The sequence below is a fragment of the Sorex araneus genome, chromosome 1 (genome assembly GCF_027595985.1).
Source record: "Sorex araneus isolate mSorAra2 chromosome 1, mSorAra2.pri, whole genome shotgun sequence".
In the NCBI taxonomy this organism is placed as follows: domain Eukaryota; kingdom Metazoa; phylum Chordata; class Mammalia; order Eulipotyphla; family Soricidae; genus Sorex; species Sorex araneus.
The window spans coordinates 72,982,743-73,006,080 of NC_073302.1; the positions used below are offsets into that span (position 1 = coordinate 72,982,743).

The window sequence follows — 23,338 nt, forward strand, 5'->3', positions numbered from 1 at the left end:
CTCTGGCCTGGATGTCTCCATTTGAAAATTAGTTACTGGGAATGGATTGGCTCTTCTCCCCAAGGGCCATTTATCTCTCATAAAATCTTACAAGTTTTCTATTCACAAAGCCTTAAAATAGGATGCCAAACTACGTGTATTTCAGAGGATTTCTGTAAAAGACATTCTGATAAAGTTTCATGTTTGATGATGTATATCTTAGGTAATGGAGAGACAGTATCGTGCTTGCTTATATGTGGCCGACCTAGGTTCGATCCCTGGAGTCCTATATGGTCCCCTGAGCAGTAGCAGGAGTAATTCTAGAGTACAGAGCCAGGAATACCCCTAAGCATTACCTGGTGTGTTCCCAAAACAAAGACAGTTACCAAGTTAAGGCCTTGTATAAGTGGACCCCAGTTTGATTCCAGGCACCACATATGGTCGCATGAACACATAGCCAGGTACGATCCCCAAGCACCACTAAATATGACCCAAAGATTAAAACAAAAGAAAGTAATTAAAGCTATGTAGTGCATATATTAGGAAGAAATGAAGAGAGGAAGAGAGGATGAGAGAAAGAAAGAAAGAAAGAAAGAGAGAAATAGAGAAAGAGAGGAAGGAAGGAAGGAAGGAAGGAAGGAAGGAAGGAAGGAAGGAAGGAAGGAAGGAAGGAAGGAAGGAAGGAAGGAAGGAAGGAAGGAAGGAAGGAAGGAAGGAAGGAAGGAAGGAAGGAAGGAAGGAAGGAAGGAAGGAAGGAAGGAAATGATTCCCTAAAGATTCCTACATCTTGATCCCCAGATGTAGTTACATTACTTGGTGGAAGGGAGTTAAGGTCATAGCTGGAATTAGAATTGCTAGCCAGATGATCTCAAATAAGATTATCCTGGGTCAGGGATATATCTCAGTGCTAGAGAATTAGAGAGCCTGGTTTGACTATACATGAGGCCTTGAATTTAATCAGTTTGCATGTATGTGCACACCCATGCGCGCATGCGCGCGCGCGCGCGCGCGCACACACACACACACACACATGCATGCTCATACATTAAGAAAATAAAAGATTCCTTTGGATTATTCAGTGGGGCTCGATATAATCACAAGTTTCTTTAAAGGGAAAGGGTACCAGAGGGGCTAAAGAGAGAGTACTGGGGCTAAGGCATTTGCTTGCATGTACAGACCCCTGACTCACTCCCCAGCACTGCTCAGGATTCATGCAGCACCATCAGGAGGGTTCCAGAGAACAGCCTGCCTAGAATGAATTTTGAAGAATCAATAGGAAACTTTTGAAAGGAAAGTTGGATGGTTTTTCTAGCAGTCAGCAAAGGAGCTGGGGTGTAAGATCAGAGGCATTTCCAAGGCCTACGCTATTTCAATTGCCTGGAGAGTCTCATTCTTGTGGGGTGGTGAGGGGGCAAAGCTTTTCACCTTTCTGTGCTTCTGCCCCCAATTAGTAAAACAAAGGAAACCTCAGTAGCCACCTTGTGGGAGTCTAGGATTTTAAAGATTTTAGATAAAAAAATGTTTAGGTCTGCAAGCTGGGGAGATAATACAGCAGCTAGGGCATTTGCCTTGTGCACAGCACCCCAGGTTCAATCCCTAGTATCCAGTATGTTTCTCTGAACACTTCCAGGAGTTATACCTGAGTGCATAGCGAGAAGAATGCCCTGAGCAAGGCCAGGGGTGGCCCAAACCCCCACTCCCCAAAAACACATTGGTCTGGGCCTTGCATAGAAAGAGCATGGAACAAATGTCAGCTTTTGCTGTTGGTGATCACAGAGCTGCTGTTAAGTGACTGAGAAAGCAGACAAGGTCTCCTGGTAGTTGTTGGTATGAGTTCCTTAAAGCACTGTAGCACTGTTGTCCCGTTGTTCATTGATTTTTGCTTGAGCGGGCACCAGTAACGTCTCCATTGTGAGACTTATTATTGTTTTTGGCATATGGAATATGCCACGGGTAGCTTGCCAGGCTCTGCTGTGTGGGCGGGATACTCTTGGTAGCTTGCCAGACTCTTCGAGAGGGACTGAGGAATCGAACCTGGGTCAGCCACCTGCAAGGCAAATGCCCTACCCGCTGTGCTATTGCTCCAGTCCTTAAAAGATGCTTTTAAAAGTTTGATCCCAAGTTTTATAGATTTATAAACTCGTGACGTTGTTTGCAAGGATGATTAGATCTTGGTGATTGATTTTACTACTCAAAGTCATGGAAGAGAATGTAGCACTGTAGCACTGTCGTCCTGTTGCTCATCGATTTGCTTGAGTGGGCACCAGTAACGTCTCCATTGTGAGACTTGGTGTTACTGGTTTTGGCATACCGAATACACCATACCGAATACACCGAATAGCTTGCCAGGCTCTGCCATGCGGGCGGGATACTCTCGGTAGCTTGCTGGGCTCTTGGAGAGGGATGGAGGAATCGAACCCGGGTCAGCCGTGTGCAAGACAAACACCCTACCCGCTGTGCTATCACTCCAGCCAAGTAGATAATAAATTAACACAAAATGTGATACCGTAATGAAGATAGAAAATGTATTCTAGTTATTGAAGTAAATCTTATCCTCACCTTAATTATACAACTTTAGTGGCATTTCCTAATCATAAGCATCAATGTTTTAAAAACTGATTTTGTTTGAAATTATAATTACCTTGATTTCTGTAATGATAGTTAATTAAATACACGGAAGCATTTTGCACAGTTGATGTGTGCATTTTAAAATAAAGCTAGAGTTTTAAAAAGTGAGCGGCACAGTGATTCAATAAAAAAGTTAAAAAAAAAAAGACAGGAAAAAAAAGTGAGTGATGAGATCAGAGATTTAGTACAGGGGTTAAAATATTTGCTTTGCATGTGGCCAGAACCTGTTTGGATTGCTGGTACCAAATATGGTCCCCTGAACACCATCAGGAGTGACAAGCATAGAGTTCAGAATAGCCTGAACGCCATCTGGTGTGGCCCCCCCAAAGCCCAGCCCTTCCATCAGAAGTGAAGTGAACCCACATAAATTTGCTGTTTTTTAAATAGGTATTCTGAATATTGTTTTTAAGCATTTAAACAAGAATGCTTTGATGGAATGTGCCAATCTCTGCTCATTATCTTGAATTCACTTGCAGGTCATTAGTTCCTGTTTTTCTCAAAAAAAGTGAATGTTCCCACTGTTTTTGCTCTAAAGGAAATCAGTCACAATTGTTCCTAATGGGTGCTTATTTAAAAAAATGAAAGCTCTGAAAAAAAAAAAAAGAAACCAAGTAAGATTACACCCCTAATTTTTAATGTTTCAGATATTCCAGATGTTGACATTGTGATGAAGCAGCATTTGCCTCCAGTATTGCTTTAGCCATCTGTTCCAGGGGCATGTAGAGACAACAGGATTAAATGAAATATTTATTAAAATGCTTATACTGTAGAGAGAAGTTGTGAATGTATTTGTGCTATACTGAATTGCTGTAGCAAAACATTTTTATGATGGTCTTCTAGAACACATTTATGTTAATACAATATGGGAAAGTGGTTGTTCTTTAATGGAATAAACATAAAGGGAAATTATAGTGAGAACAGCAGAATGATTTCTAAAAATGCAAGGAATGTTTTCTTTTTCTTTTAAAATTTCCAGCTGACTAGAGTCTATGATTTTCAGAACAACTATAGTTTATTATGGCTATTTTATTTATAGATAATGCTCATATAAAGTGTTTACTAACTCATTGTAAAGGGCCAAATACATACACAAGCAAAAGGTTCCTTTTGTCAATTTTTAAAATGCCAAAAGAAAGTCATGCCTTTTTTTTTTTTTTCAAATTTAAAGCTAAATTTCAGAAGGCTGATATCAAGGTTGAAATGGATGTGGACAGCAGAATCTGCTTGGAATGTAAATCGATGTTGACTTTTGCAGAGATTTTTATGTTCATCAGAAACTTGAAGTACTTATCCCCTGATCTAATTGTTCCATCTCTTGGGAAATTGCCTAGGGAAATCACAGAACTGCAGAGGGAAAGAAAAAGACATCGAGTTTCATCGTTCTATTGTTTATAATAGCAAAGTTGAAAATTTCTCAAATTTCCTTTGAATTATGTTTTTTTCTACCAAATATCTTTTATTAGGTAATGCTGTGCAACACAAGATTACATAATGTGGTAATTGAGTTCCAAATGGCTATGCATTGTATGATATGCTTTTTGATAAAAAAGAAGAGCAAGAGCACTAAGACTTCTCAGATAAATAGCTAACAAAAAAAACAACAAGAAAGAATGGATGGGGGTATGTTCAGTAGTGCTTATGCATTGGTGGTGAATGTGGTGAGTCCGACACACAGGAACTGCAGCAAGCCTTTTGTATGTTACTGTTTTCTTAACATAAGAAAGATAGAGGCCAGAGAGGTAGTATGGCAGGTAAGGCACTTCCCTTGCACACAGCTGACCCAGGTTTGATCTCTGGTATCTCATATGGTCCCCTGAGCACTACCAGGTATGATTCCTAAGTGCAGAGCCAGGAATAATTCCTGAGTATTCCTGGCATGGCCCCCAAACAGACAAAAACAAATAAAAACAAACAAAAAGAAATCTAGACATATTTTTATGGAAGAAAAAAATACTGTTTTACAATATATTTGACTTTACACTTTACTTTTAACAATGTTTCCTTTAAGTATAACCTAGGAGCATGTAAAGATGTTAAACAGTGTTGAATGAGGCATTGTTAAACATAGTTTAAAAAAATTTACCAAGCTTCCTGCTCCCTCTTATCCGGAATGTAAGTAAGAAGATTATTAGATAGTCTTGTTATCAAAATTGAGGCTGTAAACCTATTTATTGATATGGAAAATATGTTTGCATTATATAGTATGGAGTAGACTAATAAACTCTGCAGTGAGGTAGGATTGTGGATATGCAGAGAGATAAACAGCTGCAATTCTGTTTTGTTTCGGGCATCTTGTGGTATTCAGTCAGAGCTCTGCTTCCTGATTGGGGATTGCTCCCAGCGTTGCTTGGGGAACCATGCATTTCCAGGATCCTACCTGACCTCCCTTGTGTGAAGCACGCACACAGCTCATTGAGTTTTCTCTCCCACCTAAGTCTGGAAGATTTTACAGGACCGTGGCAATCATCATGTAAAATATTCATTTCTGGGTGATGGGATTATGTGTAATTTTCAACTTTTTCTTTTTCTTGTATTAGCCAACATGACTTGCAATTCTATTCATCATAGGATTCTTCTATGTATACAGCATTCCAACACCACCCCGGCCACCAGTGTCCACTTCCCTTTTACCACCGTTCTAGTGCTTCCCACTCAATCCTACCCCCAGCTCAACTTTATTTTTATATATCTAATTTTTAAAATTTTGCACAAGACCAAATTCCCTTTATTACTAGAAAAAAGAAAAGTCAATAAAACTTAAACCAAAAGAAAAAAAAAGGAGAGATGACTGCCAAATGGTGTAAGGTACTAAGTGAAATTCTATGGAGAGAGATCAAGTATTTCTAGGAAATCTTACTAAAACTCTCCCACTGATGAAAACAAGTTAGTTACTGTAGATGAAATAAACAAGTTATCATGGAACCAAAGAGATTGTACAGTAGGCAGGGAGCTTGCCTTACATGTGGTTGACCCAGATTCAATCCCCTTCACCCCATATGGTCCCCCAAACAGTGCCAGGAGTAATTGCTGAGTGCAGAGCCAGGAATAATCCCTGAGCACTTTTGGGTATGACCCAAAAACAAAACAAAAAGGAAAAAGTTGTCAAAATAAATTGTCTGGAGCTGTACAAAACCCAGGTGGCTTCAATAAATTCTTCCAACTATTATGAAGCTTGATATTCTTTAGGGTGTCCATATAATTTATTTAAAGAGGCCTTAACTGGGGCAGTGGGTATAAATCAGCATTGCCCAAGTAAACATAGACAGATATTTACGTTACTGTTTAATTTTTTCTGAGCACAGAACAAAATGCAGCCTTCTGTGTTTCTTAAGACTCCACAATGATCCCCATGCCAGAACTTCACTAGGTTTGTATACACACATTGTGCATATAGTGTACTGCCACATGTGAGCATACTGCATGTCAGTCTTATTTCTAAATACTGATGTGAAATCCTTCAATAACTACCCTAAAGTATAAATTAACAATATATTAAATAGACTACATAAAATTTACCCAACCTGCTGTATTATCTCTTTGGCCCCAGCTTTTCATTTTTGTAAAATTTTAATGTATATAAGTTGCAAATGTTCCATGAACCTCTCAAACTCCAGCAGTGAGTGACAACCTTTCACTGCAGAGACACAGTTGGCTGAAATTGACAGTGGCATTGGCCGCCTCTGATGGCTACAACACCTTAGGGCTGTCTAATTTGCTAAGAGAAAATTCTCCTTTTCTTATAAATCTTACCCCGTCTCCCTGTCTTGGAAGTTTTTTGGCTTGGGGGCTCTGGTTGATGATACACTAGAGAGAGCAACCACTGGATAAACTAACTGGTCTTTGTCTAAGAGAGTGCTTACAACACGCTGATTGGTCATTCTGTCAGGAAAAGCAGTGGAATCGTTTGAACAATCTGTGAAATATTTGCTTCATTAAATGCACATTTTGTTCATACCCAATAGTGCATTTTTATTTCTCCCATCTTATTTTTGTTGCTTTTGTTTCAGGCATTTAATGTTCCAGCACCAGTCCCACCACCAGTGTGAGCTTTCCTCCCTCGATGTCCCCAGTTTCCCACCCACCCCCAAAGCCTGCCCCCTGAACAGGCACAAAATAATCTATTTTATATTGCTTGCTACAACAGATTGGAAACTGGAATTAGCAAAAAAATAGTTTAATAAAAGAAAATTTGTGAAAATTGTTATCTTTCACAATGGTGTCATTAAAGTCATTGTCAGAGGATTTACTGAGATGTTTGGTGCTAGTTGAGCCTTCTGTGTTATTGTTTTCACTCACTGAGCTTAGTGGGCTTCTATGCCACATCCCCATCTAATTTCCTGTGCTCCTATTGGGCTGTCAGCATTGTGAAATTTGAATATGTTGCATGGCTGGGCGCTCCAGGAGCTCTGGAACTGGGAAGATTTATCAGCTTGATGTCTCTTCAAGCTGTAAAGCTGGGCAGTTTATATGCTGCAGGAAACGGGGTGTGAGTGAAGCTCCAGGCCTTTGCAGAACAGGGTCCTGAGAAGGCCCCAGAGTTCTTAGCCTGGAGACCGGTCATCTCTCTGGGAGTTTCAGCAGCTTGGCGTCTTCTGCAGTTAGCCCCATTTTATATTTCTCCTCACTTCATTCTTTCTCCTGAGTTCTGTGCTGTGTGCAGAATTCTCTTTCAAGTGAGGGAAATCTATGTGTACTTTGAAACACCATTAAAATTAATTCAACCTTTAACTTCTGTTTTTGTTTTTTCTTTTTGGGTCACACCCAGTGATGCACAGGGGTTACTCCTTGCTCTACACTCAGGAATTACTCCTGGCGGTGCTCAAGGGACCATATGGGATGCTGGGAATTGAACCCGGGTCAGCCACGTATAAGGCAAACACCCTACCTGCTGTACTATTGCTCCATCCTCTTGACCTTTAACATTTTGAAAAGTTAATTAAGTACAAAAAAAAATGGCATCAACTATTACTACCACTTACGCTGGAGGGATTTTTCTAGCTTTTTATTTTGTGTTTGGCTGCCAGGTCAAGCATGTTTTGTAGAAGCAGTGGCATTCATTGCACTTTCCTTTTGTTTTTGCTAGAGAACGGTGAGGCTGGAGTGATAGTGCAGCAGACAGGGCATTTGCCTTGCCCACAAGCTGACCTGGATTCGATTCCTCTGCCCCTCTTGGAGAGCCTGGCAAGCTACCCATGGCATATTCTATATGCCAAAAACAGTAACAGGTCTCACAACGGAGACGTTGTTGGTGCCAGCTTGAGCAAATCGATGAGCAATGAATGGGATGACAGTGACAGTGACAGAGAATGGTGGAAATCTTTGTGCTGTCAGTTATAAAGCAGGTTAAACATAGGCAACACTTTGAAACTATAGCTGTTCTGACCAAAGGAAAGGATGCGGTTGGGCTGACCTAAAGCTATGGTTTTATTTTATAGACATAAATATACATATATATCTGTGACCTATTACTTCTGCCCTCAATTCCAACTCCTTGACCTATTCCAGAGTTTTTTGTATCATCTCTGTGCATGTATATTCATTTGTCTATCACAACCCCATCATCTCTTTCCATTGCTCACTTCTGAGAATGGGAGACTTTGAAATGGTCCTGTCCTTTAGAATCTTTCCATGACCCATCATGTTCCCTTTGATTACTTAAGAACTCAGACAGATATCAAGTGAAAACACCTAACTGGCACCAGTCAGACACTGAAAAATGTTTTCTCAATTTGAACTAGCCATAGTCTTCATATAAGCCTGCCTGGCTTCCTGCTGTGTCATCCCTTTTATTTAGGGTGCAGTTCCCCTAATATGGTTTATTTCCCGAGCACATTCCCTCCTGCCTCCTGCTTGCTGCCTCTATTGGAGCTCTTCCTCTGAGATCACCAGTGTTCCCATAGCACAGACAAAAACCCACAGTCCTTAATTACTTCAGCATTTCTGTATAGGGCAAGTCACAGCCCTGAGACTCCAAATGCAGAACTCCCCTTGGTTTTGCCTTACCCTGCAAATTCATTCACTGGGGAACGGTGTAGCCCTGCTTCAGAATGACAATTGCAAGAACTTTCCTGTTCATCTCAGGCAATAAAATATCCCAATATGACTTGTTTCACTTTGCAGCTGGGACCTCAAATGGCTGGTGCTAGATATTGGACAAAGCCTCCCACTCTTCTTTAGCCCCCCCACCCCCGGGTGAGGACCCACTGCAGTGTAAGAAGTCTTGGTTCCTAAGGAGTGGGTCTGGCTCTTGTGTCCTGCCTTTAGCCATCAATCCTTGCACATCTGATGTTCTGTGATTCTAATCTTTGTATTTGTTTGTATGACTACTTTGGGAAAAACTGGGCCTTTATTCATTGTTCAGTTTTGTAACTTAAATAGTGCCTCCATGTCATGGAAGTGACATCTGTCCTCCTGATAAGCAGAATGACTCTATCCATGTCAATTCCACTAGCAGTCAGTGAATGAAACCATAATCTTTTCAGGTTTGAAGAATCTACGTGTATTTCATGGTATGCAGTGGGAAGAGGTGATTAAGGTACCAGCCTCTGAAGCCAAACTCCTAAACTCCCAATTCTTCCACCATTGAACTGGTTTTATCACCTCAGGTAATATATTAAAATCTCTTTTCCTTTCCCCCCCTCTTCTATAAAATGAGGATAATATTCCTAAGAGATGCCATTGGGAAAATGAGTTAATATACCCATAGTACTAGAAAGAGTATCTGGCACACATATCATCAATAAATGTGAACTAGTAGTGAGTGCCATGTGATTATTATGGGGACAACAGTCTGAAAAATATCTTCATTCTAAGGGTCAAAGAAATCTGCTTTCTTAGACATTCGATTTTTAAAGGAGAATACAGTTTGTACCATTTTCTAATAAATGGGAACTTTCAGAGGGCTAGACTCCTTGATGGTAGCATTCATTTCCTGGTAATAAAAGGAGCTACAAGTGACAGAGGCTGAATTACTTTTGCTTTCAATTTGTGCATTCATTGATAGGAGACCAAGGTAGGAGACCAAGAGCAATTAGACTTAGTGTCCTATAGGTTTTGTCACTATTAATTGTGCAGTTATTATCCCTAAAGTAAAAAAAGAAATTCTTTAAAACCCATAGCTTCAGGTTTGGAACAGTGCCTTCAAATTTCATTGAAACATTTAACGCTTCTGAAAAGACTTGCAAGGTCTCAAAGACATGAGGGAAAGACAAGTACCATCTTGAGAATGATAACTACTGAAGTTTCATGATTCTTTTCCCACTCCCCCGCCCCTCCTTTGTTCTTCTAATTTTGCCCGGGAAAGGCTGGGTTCAGCTTGTTTGTCAGGCACAACCAACTGTGTGTCCCTGTGTAGTTAATGAGATACCAGGGAGGACTGTAGCATGATAGCAGCGGTGCAAAATAGGATTTCAAATGAATAAATGAGAATAAGCCTGTGGGATTAGTCCCAATTGAAGACTCTGCAGGGCACTGGAGGCTCGATGGTGCTGCTGGGGATTAGCGATGGCTTGCTGCAGGGAATCACATTCACAGACCCAGCGCTGTCTAGCTACGGAGGCCCCTGTGCCCCCACCAAGTCTGTCTCTCCTCAGACTGATGGAGAAATGTGGGCTCTCAGGGTTGGGGGTTTTTTTTGGGTTGTTTTTTTTTTTCCTTGAGAGAGGAACCATTTTTCCTTCTCAGAAACTCTTAGTCTGCTCACATATGAACTTTTCAATTCAGACTCTCTGAACCTCAGAAAACGTAAGTCGTTGACAAAACAGTATGAGGAAAGATCAGCAAATTTTCTTCCACTGATTCAAACTGAAAACAAGGAAACAAAGGCCGCCCTCTAGAGAAACTGGGCAGAATCTTTTTGTGATAATAGCATGAAATATTTTTAGTAGGGGAAACACTGTTCATTTACGTTTTGTTTTGTTTTTATCTTTGCCTTTTTGGGTCACACCTGACATTGCTCAGGGGTTACTCTTGGCTCTGCACTCTGGAATTACTCCTAGTGGTGCTGGGGGGACCATATGTAATGCTGGGGATCAAACCCAAGTCAGACCATGCAAAGCAAATGCCCTCCCCACTGTACTACCGCTCTGGGCCACCCCCGCCCAATGTTTATTTAGGGTCTTTATGTTTGTAAGACTAATGGGGTCCTCCTACTTTTGACGCACGAAATATCTGGTTGCGTCTCCACTTTAGCACTGCACTGTAGCACTGTTGTCCCATTGTTCATCGATTTGCACGAGCGGGCACCAGTAAGGTCTCCATTGTAAGATTTGTTACTGGTTTTGGCATAGCAAATACGCCACAGGTAGCTTGCCAGGCTCTGTCGTGCGGGTGGGATACTCTCAGTAGCTTGCCAGGCTCTCTAAGAGGGATGGACTAATCAAACCTGGGTCGGCCATGTGCAAGGCTAAACACCCTACCCGCTGTGCTATGGCTCCAGTCCATCTCTCCACTTTATAAATGAGAAATGTGTAGCCCAGAGAGGTTGAGAGTCTTGATATGGGTCTTGGTGCTGGAAGTATGACAGTTGACTCCAGGTTTGGGCCTCATTGTGCAATTATAAAAGTTTCCCAGATGAAACTCAAGTGTAACGAGGCTGGCAATCTCTTCATGTCTTTATGTTTTAATATGAACTTTATACATGATCTCTAACGCCTCCTGCTAACCCCTTCTTGACAGATTGGATTAATTCCTCAAGGGAAAGATAGTCAAGGAGACGCATATTGGCACAGAAAGGACACTAAGTGTGTAGCCTTGGAGAAGTTTAACGCCAAAGAGAAGGCACCTTTCCAAAAAGAGGATATTGCCTAAAATATTTTAAATGACTAAAGAACAAGAATTGAGATATTCTTCTTAAAATACTTTTAAAGAAGAGAGGTTGAGGAACTAGAGCAATTCTCTAAAGAATGCTGGTAATTGTCCCTTGAAAAAAGTTGAAGAAACTATGACTCAAATTTATTTGTTGACTTGAGCTTTGCTGAGAGCTTGGGCTATACGCTTCCAGGAGGTCAAGGCCACTTTCTGTTTTACTACCTCCACATGACAGCTCCATACCAGTGACTTGCACACCAGTTATTTTGCTAATAGCTGAAGGCCAGTGTGTGTGACTGTCAGCTATTAGCAAAACTGAAAGGTGAGAGGTCAAAGGCCTTGGGTAGACTTCAGCTTTACTTTTCTAATCCTTGCTGTTGCTTTACATTTTTAAGGATTAGATTAAGCAACTTCAGAGGGTAAGTACTAGAAACCATATTTGCATTTAGTTGGCTCTCAGTGATATAGAAAAGAGCAGTTTTAAACATCATCTGTTGTTTTCCTTTCATCATAATTAAATTTCCTCATGGCCAGTATCATACCCTTCAGTCTAATGCTCATTTTAGATGTAAAACAGCTTCTGCTGAGTGCCTGTGTTGCCACACCACTCTAATTCTGTTCCATTTTATGCTGGGAGGGTATCACAGAACATTGTTGAACAGAATGCACAGAAATTTTAATCCAACGAGCTGAAGGCTAAACTTCACTTCCTTCTTCAAATGTTCTTACTGGGGGTTACTGAGCCAAGGAAGTTGCTGCTAGAATCATTTGATGATTCGGGCCCCATGGAATATAGCACAAGGGCATGTAAGTATATTTCTGTCTACTTTCAACTCAGGCTCACTGTCCTTCCACTGGCACTGCTGTGTTCAGAGACACCGGGAAGCTCAACATTCCAATTGACAGTGAGACTCATGGTTATGCTTGAACGAAATATCCTCCTTCCAGTTGATGGAAACTTTTATTCTGTGTTTTCCTTCTCCAGTTACTATCCAACTTTCAGTTATATTTTCCTCCATGCTCATAGCATTTTGAGATCTAATTTTATATATGGTAACATGTATACATTTGGAGTATTTGGTTTAAAAAATGTTTACATGTGATGTGTGTACCTGTGTACACAGACTAGGAAATAGACTTATTTCCTGTGATCTTCCCTGTCATCCTAAGAGTAACTGTTATTTTCACTTCTGCCATAGGGTGAAATTCATAATAATGGAGTCAGAGTATATATTCTTTCCTAAATTGATTTCCTTCATTCACTTTTGTGGTATAACTGAATTGTGTTGAAAAAATCCATTGTATAATTTATTTACCTATTTGACAACTTAATGGTCATTTAGGTTTCTTATTTGGGAATGCAAATAATAATGGAAAGAATATGTCTGTTAGTAGACACAAGCACTTTATCCTGAGGTATATATCTTGGCGTGTAATGGCTTAATCATAGGTCGTACTATATTTTCTTTTTGTGTTGTCATTTTTGGTTTTGGACACTCAAGGTTTACCTCTGGCAGGGTTTGGGAGACCACGGGTCAGCTACGTGTGAGGGAAGTGCCTTACCTGCTGTACTATAGCTCCACACCCCCCGTATATTTTGTTATAGTAGATACTACCAAATATTTTTCCTAACTTCTTGTACAGTTAGCATTCTTAAGTTAATATGCTTTAAAACTAGTTTTCTTTTTCTGTACTTTTACTTTAGATTGATAATGAAACTTAATCTGAAATGTTGAGAAAGTTGTCAGTCCATCTCAGGTTATATACATATTTGCACATAATTTCATGTGCATTTCATGTGGATTAAAATATGAATATTTGCTTTTTATGTCCTATGATTGGTAATTTAATTGTGAAAATTACCCAGCATATTTATTTTGATTTTGAGGCCACATCCAGCAATGCTGAGGGCTTGCTCCTGGCTAAGTGCTCAAGGAGCACTTTTAGAGGGGACCATACGGGATGCTGGGGATTGAACGTGGGTCAGTTGTTTGCAAGACAAGCTCCCTATTATTATTGCTCCAACCCACCCCCAACATATTTAAAGGAAATGATTAGATTTTTTTAATATATGATATTTATCATATATTTATCAACAACAAAGCTTGTTGAATATATCTGATTTTATGACTTAGTAGTGAGCATGAATATTTGGTATGGTATTTCATTCATAACCAAAGTGAGATCAGAGGGTGAATTGACTCAGGACTGTACCTCCTGTATTCTGCCTCTCATGTTAACCATTTTGTGTCTACTATTCTTTTTTTTCCCTCCCCTTTTTATTGATTCACTGTGAGGTACAATAACAGAGCTTTCATGTTTGAGCTTCTGTCATACAATCATCAAACACCCATCCCTTCACCAGTGCACGATTTCTACCACCAAAGTCCCCAGTATTCCCCGACCCACCTACCCCTGTCTGTGTGGCAGACAATTTGCGAAATACTATATTTTCTACTTTGGTTACCTTAGATATTTGAGCCCAGTCCCACCACCCCTCATACCTGCCGAAAAGGCAATGTTAGACAATGTGTTTTGTATTGATTGTTATGGACACAATATAATGTGCTCTAGGAATTCTAAAATTTTAATAATTAGGGTCTGGGGAGATCGCTGCAGTGAATTGCTTGGGTCCGAGATTCATTTGTGTGTCTCTGGATCATGGTGTGGCTGCTATTCTACAGAGTTATTCCTTATTCCTTTGAGAGGAAGCAGTAATACAGTACAGTCAAGACTGCTTAGAATCCTCAACACTGAATATTTTAATTACGGTGTGTGTGTCAGCATGTGATTGAGAAATAACAGATTTATGGCTTCACTCTTACTGCAATAGTTCAATAGCCTTGCATATGCTAATAGGCAATACAATATTTTACTATTTAAAAAAAATTTTAGGGGCTGGAGCGATAGCACGGCGGGTAGGGCATTTGCCTTGCACACGGCCAACCCGGGTCCGATTCCCAGCATCCCATATAGTCCCCTGAGCACCGCCAGGGGTAGCTCCTGAGTGCAGAGCCAGGAATGAACCCTGTGCATCGCCAGGTGTGACCCAAAAAGCAAAAAAAAAAAATTTTTTTTTAGATTTTATTTTGGGGGATTGTTGGGTCACATACTGCTGAACTAAGGGCTTACTCCTGGTTCTGTACTCAGGGATAACTCCTATTTCTGTGCTCAAATTCTGTGCCAGGGATTTGAACCTGGGTTAGCTACATGCAAGGCAAGCACCCTATTAATGCACAATACTTGTTCTTATAGGACCATGGTATTTGCACTTATATGTTTTGGGTTTTGGTTTTAGGCTATACCCGGTGGTGTTCAGGGCTTACCTTTGGTTCTGTGTTCAGGGATCATGCCTAGCATTGTGCTCTGAGAGCCATCCATGGTGCTGGGATCAAACCTGGCTAGGCTGCATGCAAGACAAGTGCCCTGTCCGTTGTACTATCACTCCAGCCTCATATACTTGCTCTTATGAAAGGTACCTGGGGGGAGAAGCAGTAAGAAAATAATAAATATGAGTTTGCTATATGGTGCTCTGGGAGAAAGTTTAGAAAACGTGTTGTATGGGCTTGGTGTCAGGTGCTGCCACATTTCATTTGGTTGTTTCTGAGCCACACCAAGGGCTGTGCTGAGGCCTTACACCTGGCCCTGTGCTCAGGGATCACTCTGGTGGTGCCCAGGGACTGTATGGGGTCCTTTCTCACATCTGGTGCTGATTTTTCTATAGGAAACTTAGGAAGGACTGCTCAGAGGCATATATGCAGATACCTGAAGGATGGAGCCATCTGTAGTAGGAGGGGAAGCAGTGACAGAGTGACTGGAGAAGGGACAGCAGTCACAGGGATAGCAGAGACCTGAATTGGGGGTCTGTAGCTTATTGTAATGACCTCACTTTGTCTGTAAGAGGGCCAGAGAGACAGATAGGGGTAAGCCACCTGCCTTGCATGTGGTCGACCCTGATTCAGTCCCTGCACCATATGGTTCTTGGAAGTTCTCCAGGAGCAACCCTGGGGCAGAGATCTGAACTCCAAGCTTGGCCAAACCAAAAAAGACTAAACCATTAAAAGGTTTTGAACAGAGAAGTGGATATTCAGGTCACTTCTTGATTACCCTGAGAGTAGGTGAGGAATTGACTAAGAGACAAAGATAGAAAAGGAGAAACCAGTTCTGCTCTCCATAGTATCATTTAGGTGAGACCCAAATGAATGACATGGATATTTGATTTTTGTCCTCACCATATCTGTTTTACTAGTAAAATAATAATAACTATTCCATGTTGGTAAACATTTAATAACATATATATTAGCAATCTATTACGAATGTCATGAAGTTTCATAGTTAGTACTCTTTTCATTTTCATAGAAAGTTGAAGCCTACTGAGCAGTGCTCAGGGCCAATCCTGTCATTGCTCAAGTGTCCATTTCCAGTGCTAAGATTCAAACTGGGGCTGGCTGCATATTAGACAAGTACTTTACCCCCTCTTTTATCTCTTTTGCACCAATGTTCTTTTCTATTAACTAATATTACTGTTTTCCTAGAATCTATCTCCTTTCTCCTCTTTATTTCAGCTACTCACTCTTGAACTCCTGTCATTTCTCCTGTACATCCCTGTATGTACATTTTATGACCTTTTCTGTCACCCAAATCCATCTCCTCTTTCTACTCTTCCATTTATCTTGTGAGCTACCAACTTAAACTCTGATGGAAAATGCAGCAACAAGAATTTAGGTTTGAAACTAAGACCTTGATTCAGATTGTTCAGATCTTAAGTCCTCATGTTAGATGTTGCATCTTTTCCCATTTTTAGTTGTTCTAGGAAATGAGCTCAACAAAAGCTAATCATTAGGACTGTTGTATTAAAAGGGACAATGGAATGTTTAAAATGCCTGACAGAAAGTACTGAGAAAATATTTTCACATGGATTTAGTGTACTAAATATGTTTGGTTGAATTGGCAGATCCTGAACTGTAACTCTGTTGTTATTCCTTTTGTCAAAACACATTAAGTATAGGCACTTTGGGTAGCATGGAAAGATCCACTTCTCTGCCTTCAACTTTAAGTTCCATGCCCTCATTATCTTTTTTTTCCAATAAATTAATTTTTTTATTGAGTCACTGTGAACTACAGTTAATGAAACTTTCATGATTGAGTTTCAGTCATATAATGATTGAACACCCATCCCCCCACCAGTGTACATTTTCCACCACCAATGTCCCAGTATCTCTCCCCCCCATCACACTCCTCTCCCTGCCTCTATGACAATTTCCCTCTTACTCTATCTGTATTTATAGGTATTATAGTTTGCAATACAGATAATGAGAAGCCATCCTGTTTGGCCCTTTAACTGCTTTCAGCACATATCTCTCATCCCAAGCAATCACTCCAGCCATAATTGACTTAGTGATCCTTTCTCTATCCCAGCTGCCTTCTCCCACAGCTCGTAAGGCAATCTTCCTGGCCCTTGTCTCTACTCTTCTTGGGTGTTAGTCTCATATTATGATGTTTATTTTTAATTTTTTATTAGTGAATCACCATGAGGTACAGTTACAAAGTTATGAACTTTCGTGTTTGCATTTTAGTCATACAGTGATCATTTCCCCATCCACTGGTGGAACTACTGCCCATTCTCCTCCACCAATGTTCCCAGTATCCCTCCCACCACCCCCACCCTGCTTCTGCAGGGCATTCCCTTTTGTTCTCTCTCCTTTTGGGTGTTGTAGGTTGCAATAGAGGTATTGAGTGGCCATCATGTTTGGTCTGTAGTCTACTTTTTGCACACATCTTTCAACCCGAATGGGTCCTCCCAACATTCTCTACTTGGTGTTCTCTTCTATATCTCAGCTGCCTCTTCCCCCGGCATGTGAGGCCAGTTTCCAAGCTGTGGGACAGACCTCCTGGTCCTTATCTCTACTATTCTTGGGTGTTAGTCTCCCATTCTGTTATTTTATATTCCACAGATGAGTGCGATCTTTCTATGTCTGTCTCTCTCTGACTCATTTCACTTAACATGATACTTTCCATGTTGATCCACTTATATGCAAATTTCATTATTTCATCCTTTCTAACAGCTGCATAGTATTTCATTGTGTAGATGTACCAAAGTTTCTTTAAGTAGTCATCTGTTTTGGGGCAGTGCGGTTCTTTCCAGATTTTGGCTATTGTAAACAGTGCTGCAGTGAACATACAAATGCAGATGTCATTTCTACTATACCTTTTCACCTCTCCGGGATATATTCCCAGGAATGGTATTGCTGGGTCAAATGGGAGTTTAATTTCTAATTTTTTGAGAATCGTCCATATTGTTTTCCAAAAGTGCTGAATCAGTCAGCATTCCTACCAGCAGTGAAGGAGAGTCCTTTTCTCCCCACATCCATGCCAACACCGGTTGCTTTTGTTCTTTTGGGTGTGGGCTAGTCTCTGTGGTGTGAAATGATATCTCACTGTTGTTTTAATCTGCATCTCCCTGATGATTAGTGATGTAGAGCATTTTCTCATGTATCTTTTAACCATTCAGATTTCTTCTTTGAGAAAATTTCTGTTTATTTCCACCCCCCATTTTCTGGTCGGATGTGTTCTTCTTGTAGAGTTGAACCAGTGCCTTGTATATGATTGATATCAACCCCTTATCAGATGGGTATTGGGTGAATATCCTTTCCCATTCTGTAGACTGTCTTTGTATTTTGGTCATGTTTCTTCTGAGGTGCAGAAGCTTCTTAGTTTAAGATAGTCCCATTTGTTTATCTCTGTTTTTACTTGCTTGGCCAGTGGCGTGTCATCTTTCAAAATACCTTTAGCTTCAGTGTTGTGGAGAGTTTTGCCAACCTTGTATTCAATGTATCTTATGGATTCTGGTCTGATGTTGAGATCTTTAATCCACTTTGACCTGACTTTTGTACATGGTGTTAGGTAGAGATCCGAACCCATTACTTTTTGCATGTAGCTGTCCAGTTTTGCCAGCACCATTTGTTGAAGAGGCTTTCCTTGCTATACTTCACATTTCTTGCTCCCTTATCAAAGATTAGATGATCATATATTTGAGGGTGTGTGTCAGGATATTCAACCCTGTTCCATTGGTCTGCGGGTCTGCCTTTGTTCCAGTACCATGCTGTTTTAATTATTACCACTTTGTAGTAGAGATTGAGGTTGGGGAGGGTGATTCCTACCATCTTCTTTTTCCCAATAATTTCTTTAGCTATTTGTGGGGGCTTATTATTCCATATGAATTTCAGGAGTGTTTGCTCCATTTCTTTGAAGAATGTCATGGGTATCCTTACAGGGATCACATTGAATTTGTTCAATACTTTGGGGGGGGGTATTGCCATTTTGACAATGTTAATTTTCCAAAACCATGAGCAGGGGATATCTTTCCATTTCCTTGTGTCCTCTTTTATTTCTTGAAGTAGTGTTTTGTAGTTTTCTTTGTAGAGGTCCTTTACCTCCTTAGTTAAGCTGATTACAAGGTACTTCATTTTCTGGGGTACGATTGTGAATGGGATTGCTTTTTTCATGTCACTTTCTTCTCTCTCATTATTTGCATATAGGAAGGCCATGGACTCTTGGGTATTGATTTTATAGCCTGCAACTTTACTATACAAGTCTGTTGTTTCTAGGAGTTTCTTAGTAGAGGTTTTAGGGTTCTCTAAATATAGTCATCTACAAATAGTGAGAGCTTGACTTCTTCCTTTCCTACCTGAATGCCCTTAATATCTTCTTCTTGCCTAACCACTATTGCAAGTACTTCCAGTACTATATTGAACAGAAATGGAGAGAGTAGGCATCCTTGTCTCGCTCCTGATCTTAGAGGGAAGGCTTTTAGTTTTTCCCTATTGAGGATGATGCTTGCCATAGGCTTGTAGAACATTTTCCAGAATAGACCATGTGCTGAACAACAAAACATACCTCAACAGAATCAGGAAGATAGACATTGTATCAACTATCTTTTCAGACCAGGATGTACTGAAGATAGAAGTTAATCATGTACAGATGCAGGAAACCAAATCAAACACATGGAAATTAAACAACCCAATGTTGAACAGTGAGTGGGTTGGGAAGAAAAGCAAGGAAGAAATCAAAAGGTACCTGGAAACAAATGAGAATGAAGACATGAGCTAGCAGAACCTGTGGAACGCAGCTAAAGCCATGTTAAGGGGAAAATTTATAGCCCTGCCAGCATTTCTCAGGAAGAAAGAAAGAGCCCACATAAATAACTTGACTTCACAGCTCAATATTTTAGAAAAGGACCAATAAAAAGGAGCCCAAACATGGCAGAACAAAACAGATAATAAAACTTAGAGCAGAAATCAACGATGTGGAAATTCAAAAGACAATCCGAAAGATTAATGAAAACAAGAGCTGGTTCTTTGAGAAAATAAACAAGATAAACCACTAGCAAGACTCACAAAGAAAGAGAGAGAGAGAACCCTAGTAAACGAAATCAGAAATGAAAAGGGGGATATCACAACAGAAAACAAAAATGCAAAAGATCATCAGAGACTACTTTGAAAGTAGCCACGAAACAAGAGAATCTAGAAGAAATGGATAAGTTCCTGGATTCCTATAATCTCCCAAGGCTGAATTAAGAAAACCTGGAATACCTGAATAGTACTATTGATACCAAGGAAATTGAAACTGTAATCAAAATTCTTCTCCGAAACAAAAGCCCAGGTCCAGATGGATTCACTAATTCTTCCAAACATTTAAAGAGGACCTATTACCAGTTCTTCTCAAGCTTTTCCAGGAAATTGAAGAAACAGAAACTCTCCCAAGTAGTTTCTATGAGGCTCATATCTCCCTTATGATGTTTTATATTCCACAAATGAGTGAAGTCATTCTATGTCTGTCCCTCTCTTTCTGACTCATTTCATTTTGCATGGGACTCTCCATGACCATTCGCTTATAAGCAAATATCATTACTTCATCTTTCCTAACAGCTGCATAGTATACCACTGTGTAGATGTACCAAAGTTTCTTTAACCAGTTGTCTGTTCTCACGCACTCGGGTCGTTTCCAGATTCTGGCTATGGTGAACAATGCTGCAATGAATGTACAAGTGCATATGTCATTTCTACTGTGCTTTATTGCACCCTCGGGATGCATTCCTAGAAGTGCTAAAGCTGGGTCAAATGGGAGCTCAATTTCCTGTTTTTTGAGAAATGTCCATATTATTTTCCTAAAAGGCTGGATCAGTCAGCATTCCCACCAACAATGAAGGAGAGTTCCCACATCCACACCAACACTGGTTGCTTTTGTTCTTTTGGATGTGTGCCAGTCTCTGTGGTGTGAGATGATATCTCATTGTTGTTTTGATCTGCACCTCCCTGATGATTAGTGATGAAGAGCAATTTTTTTGTGTGCCTTTTGGCCATTCGGATATCTTTGAGAAAGCTTCTATTCATCTCATGGTCCCATTTTCTGACGGGATTGGATATTTCCTTCTTGTAGAGTTCAAGCAGTGCCTTGTTTATCCTTGATATTAACCACTTATCAGAAGGGTATTGGGTGAATATCCTTTCCCATTTTAGGCTGTCTTTGTTTCTTGGTCATTGTTTCATTTGAGGTGCAGAAGCTTTTTTAGCTTAAGATAGTACCCTTTGTTTATCTCTTTTTACACTTGCTTGATCAGTGGTGTTTCATCTTTGAAGATGCTTTTAGCTTCAATGTCGTGGAGGGTTTTGCCAACCTTTCTTCAGTGTACCTTATGGATTCTAGTCTGATGTTGAGGTTTCTAATCCATTTTGATCTGACTTTCATGCATGGTATTAGGTAGAGATCTGAGCCCATTGTTTTGCATGTAGCTGTCCAGTTTTGCACAGCACCATATGTTGAAGAGGCTTTTCTTGCTCCACTTTATATTTCTTGCTCCCTTATCAAAGATTAGATGATCATGTATTTGAGGGTGTGTTTAAAGATATTCAATCCTATTCCATTGGTCTGCAGATCTTTCTTTGTTCCAATACCATGCTGTTTTAGTCATTATCGCTTTGTATACAGTTTGAAGTTAGGGAAGGTGATGCCTCCCATCTTTTTCCCCCCAAGAATTTGCCCCCATTATCTATTGTCTGTCTATTCCATGTATTATCAAATTCATTTTTATAATGATGCTGCCACTTTCATATAAAATGTCATGTCCTCATTCTCCTTCAATCTTGTCTCCAGTAGCAGTCTATTCATGAAGTTGTTAACAGTCCTGGAAGTTGTTTATCCCAGACTTGAAATGTTTGTTATACTTTGTGGAGGCAACATTGGCTCTGGAGCCAGAAAGCCCATGTGCTGCTATTTACTTTTTTCTTGGGAATTTACTTACAAACACCCATGCACTTCCATTACCCTTGCAAAATGGAGACAGTAATACCTCCCTCACGGAGATGTGGTGTGGATGAAATGAGCTAATACATGGGAAGCACTTTGAATACTTTCTGCTTCTTGGAAAACATAAATCAGTTTCTAAAATTATAGGTGTGAGTAATCAACATTATTATCAAGATGTGTATTTTCCAATCTAAATTTTACATTCAAATTCTAAGCTGTCTTGAGATACAGTAGAATAAATACAAACTTAAGAACTCAGCTCTTTTTACTGGAGTCTACTGTGAGTTCCCAATCACTAAACAGATTCTGATGCCATGTCAACTTATCTGGGTCTTGTTTTCTTCCAACACAGTGGGCTGAACACTGAGCTCTTTCAGTTCAAATAAACACCCAAGGACCAGAGTGATAGTACAGCAAATAGGGATGCTTGCCTTCCACATGGCCAACCTAAGTTCTGTTTGAGCACATGTATGATCCCCCAAGCCTGCCAGCTATGATCCCTGAGCACAGAGCCAGGAGTAAGCCCTGAACACTTCTGGTTGTGGCCCCGAAACCAAACCAAAACAAAAAAACCTATGCAGATGGTTAATAGACATCTGCAATTCAGATAAACTGAAACCTTTGTACTCTACGTGCACTCCCTGCCTATTGGTGAGATAATCCAATTTAAGTAAAATACCTGATAGCTGGCTTTGAACTATTTTTTTAATCATCAAAACCTACACCATCTTCAGATATTACTGATTTTACTATATAAATTGGGTAGTAAAACTCATTCTGAGCCCATCTATATTTTCCCCATAGCCACTGTTAGACCACTAATTGCCCTAGTCAAGTAATTTATTTATTTTTTTGCTTTTGGGGTCATACTTGGTGATGCTCAGGGGCTACTCCTGCATCTACACTCAGAAATTATTCCTGGCAGTGCTCTGGGACCATATGGGATGTCAGTGATTGAACTATGGTCAGTCACATGCAAACCCAAGGTTTTCAACTCCTACTCCAGTAATTTTTTTGTCTCTACTTTTGCCCTATAGTCTGTCTCCATTCTTGCCCCCTTTTGGCTTATTTTTCCATAGAGCCAAAGTGAAATTTAAAACATATAGACAGTGTAATATTATTCTACTACTTAAGGTTCTCCAGTGACTGTCATGGTACTTAGACTGAGCTGCAACCCTCCTTCACCCCTTCATACCTCTCTCTTATACTTCAGGTGCATTGTCCATTTCCCTTTTTCTGCTGACTCGCCCCCAATTCATGTCTCCTTGGGCCTTAGCACCTGCTCTTCTCCAGGCTTGATACAGTTATCTCCCAAAGGCAGCATAACTTGCTTCTTCTCTTCATTTAGATCTCAGCCCCGTCATATAAACTGCCGAGCTCCATCACATCCCCTATGGTTTGCCACTATCTAAAGAAGTTTTTTCTTATTTCATTTCTTCCCTCCACAGTAGAAATTAAGTGCCCTCATATTGGGAGCTATTTTTAGCAGAGTCTGGCATCGAGTAGGTATGTAGGGAAAACAACAGCAGCAAAAACAGACAACAAACTTGACTGACTTGATATGAAGAACTACGTATTAACCCAGGTTTAAAGAAATAAGAGCTTGTATTGATTACAT

The 23,338-nt window shown here is 40.2% G+C and overlaps 1 protein-coding gene across 3 annotated transcripts in view; it reads left to right on the forward strand.

Moving 5' to 3' along the window:
• PIP5K1B (phosphatidylinositol-4-phosphate 5-kinase type 1 beta) overlaps positions 1-23,338 on the forward strand; it is a 354,670-nt gene that overhangs the window by 60,976 nt on the left and 270,356 nt on the right. The window contains exon 2 of one of the 3 annotated variants that reach the window (XM_055132196.1): positions 9,090-9,212. The exons of the other annotated variants lie outside the window; for them this stretch is intronic. The gene's annotated coding sequence lies outside the window, so the exon portion shown is untranslated. The remainder of the gene's footprint in view (positions 1-9,089; positions 9,213-23,338) is intronic. 3 annotated transcript variants of the gene reach the window in all.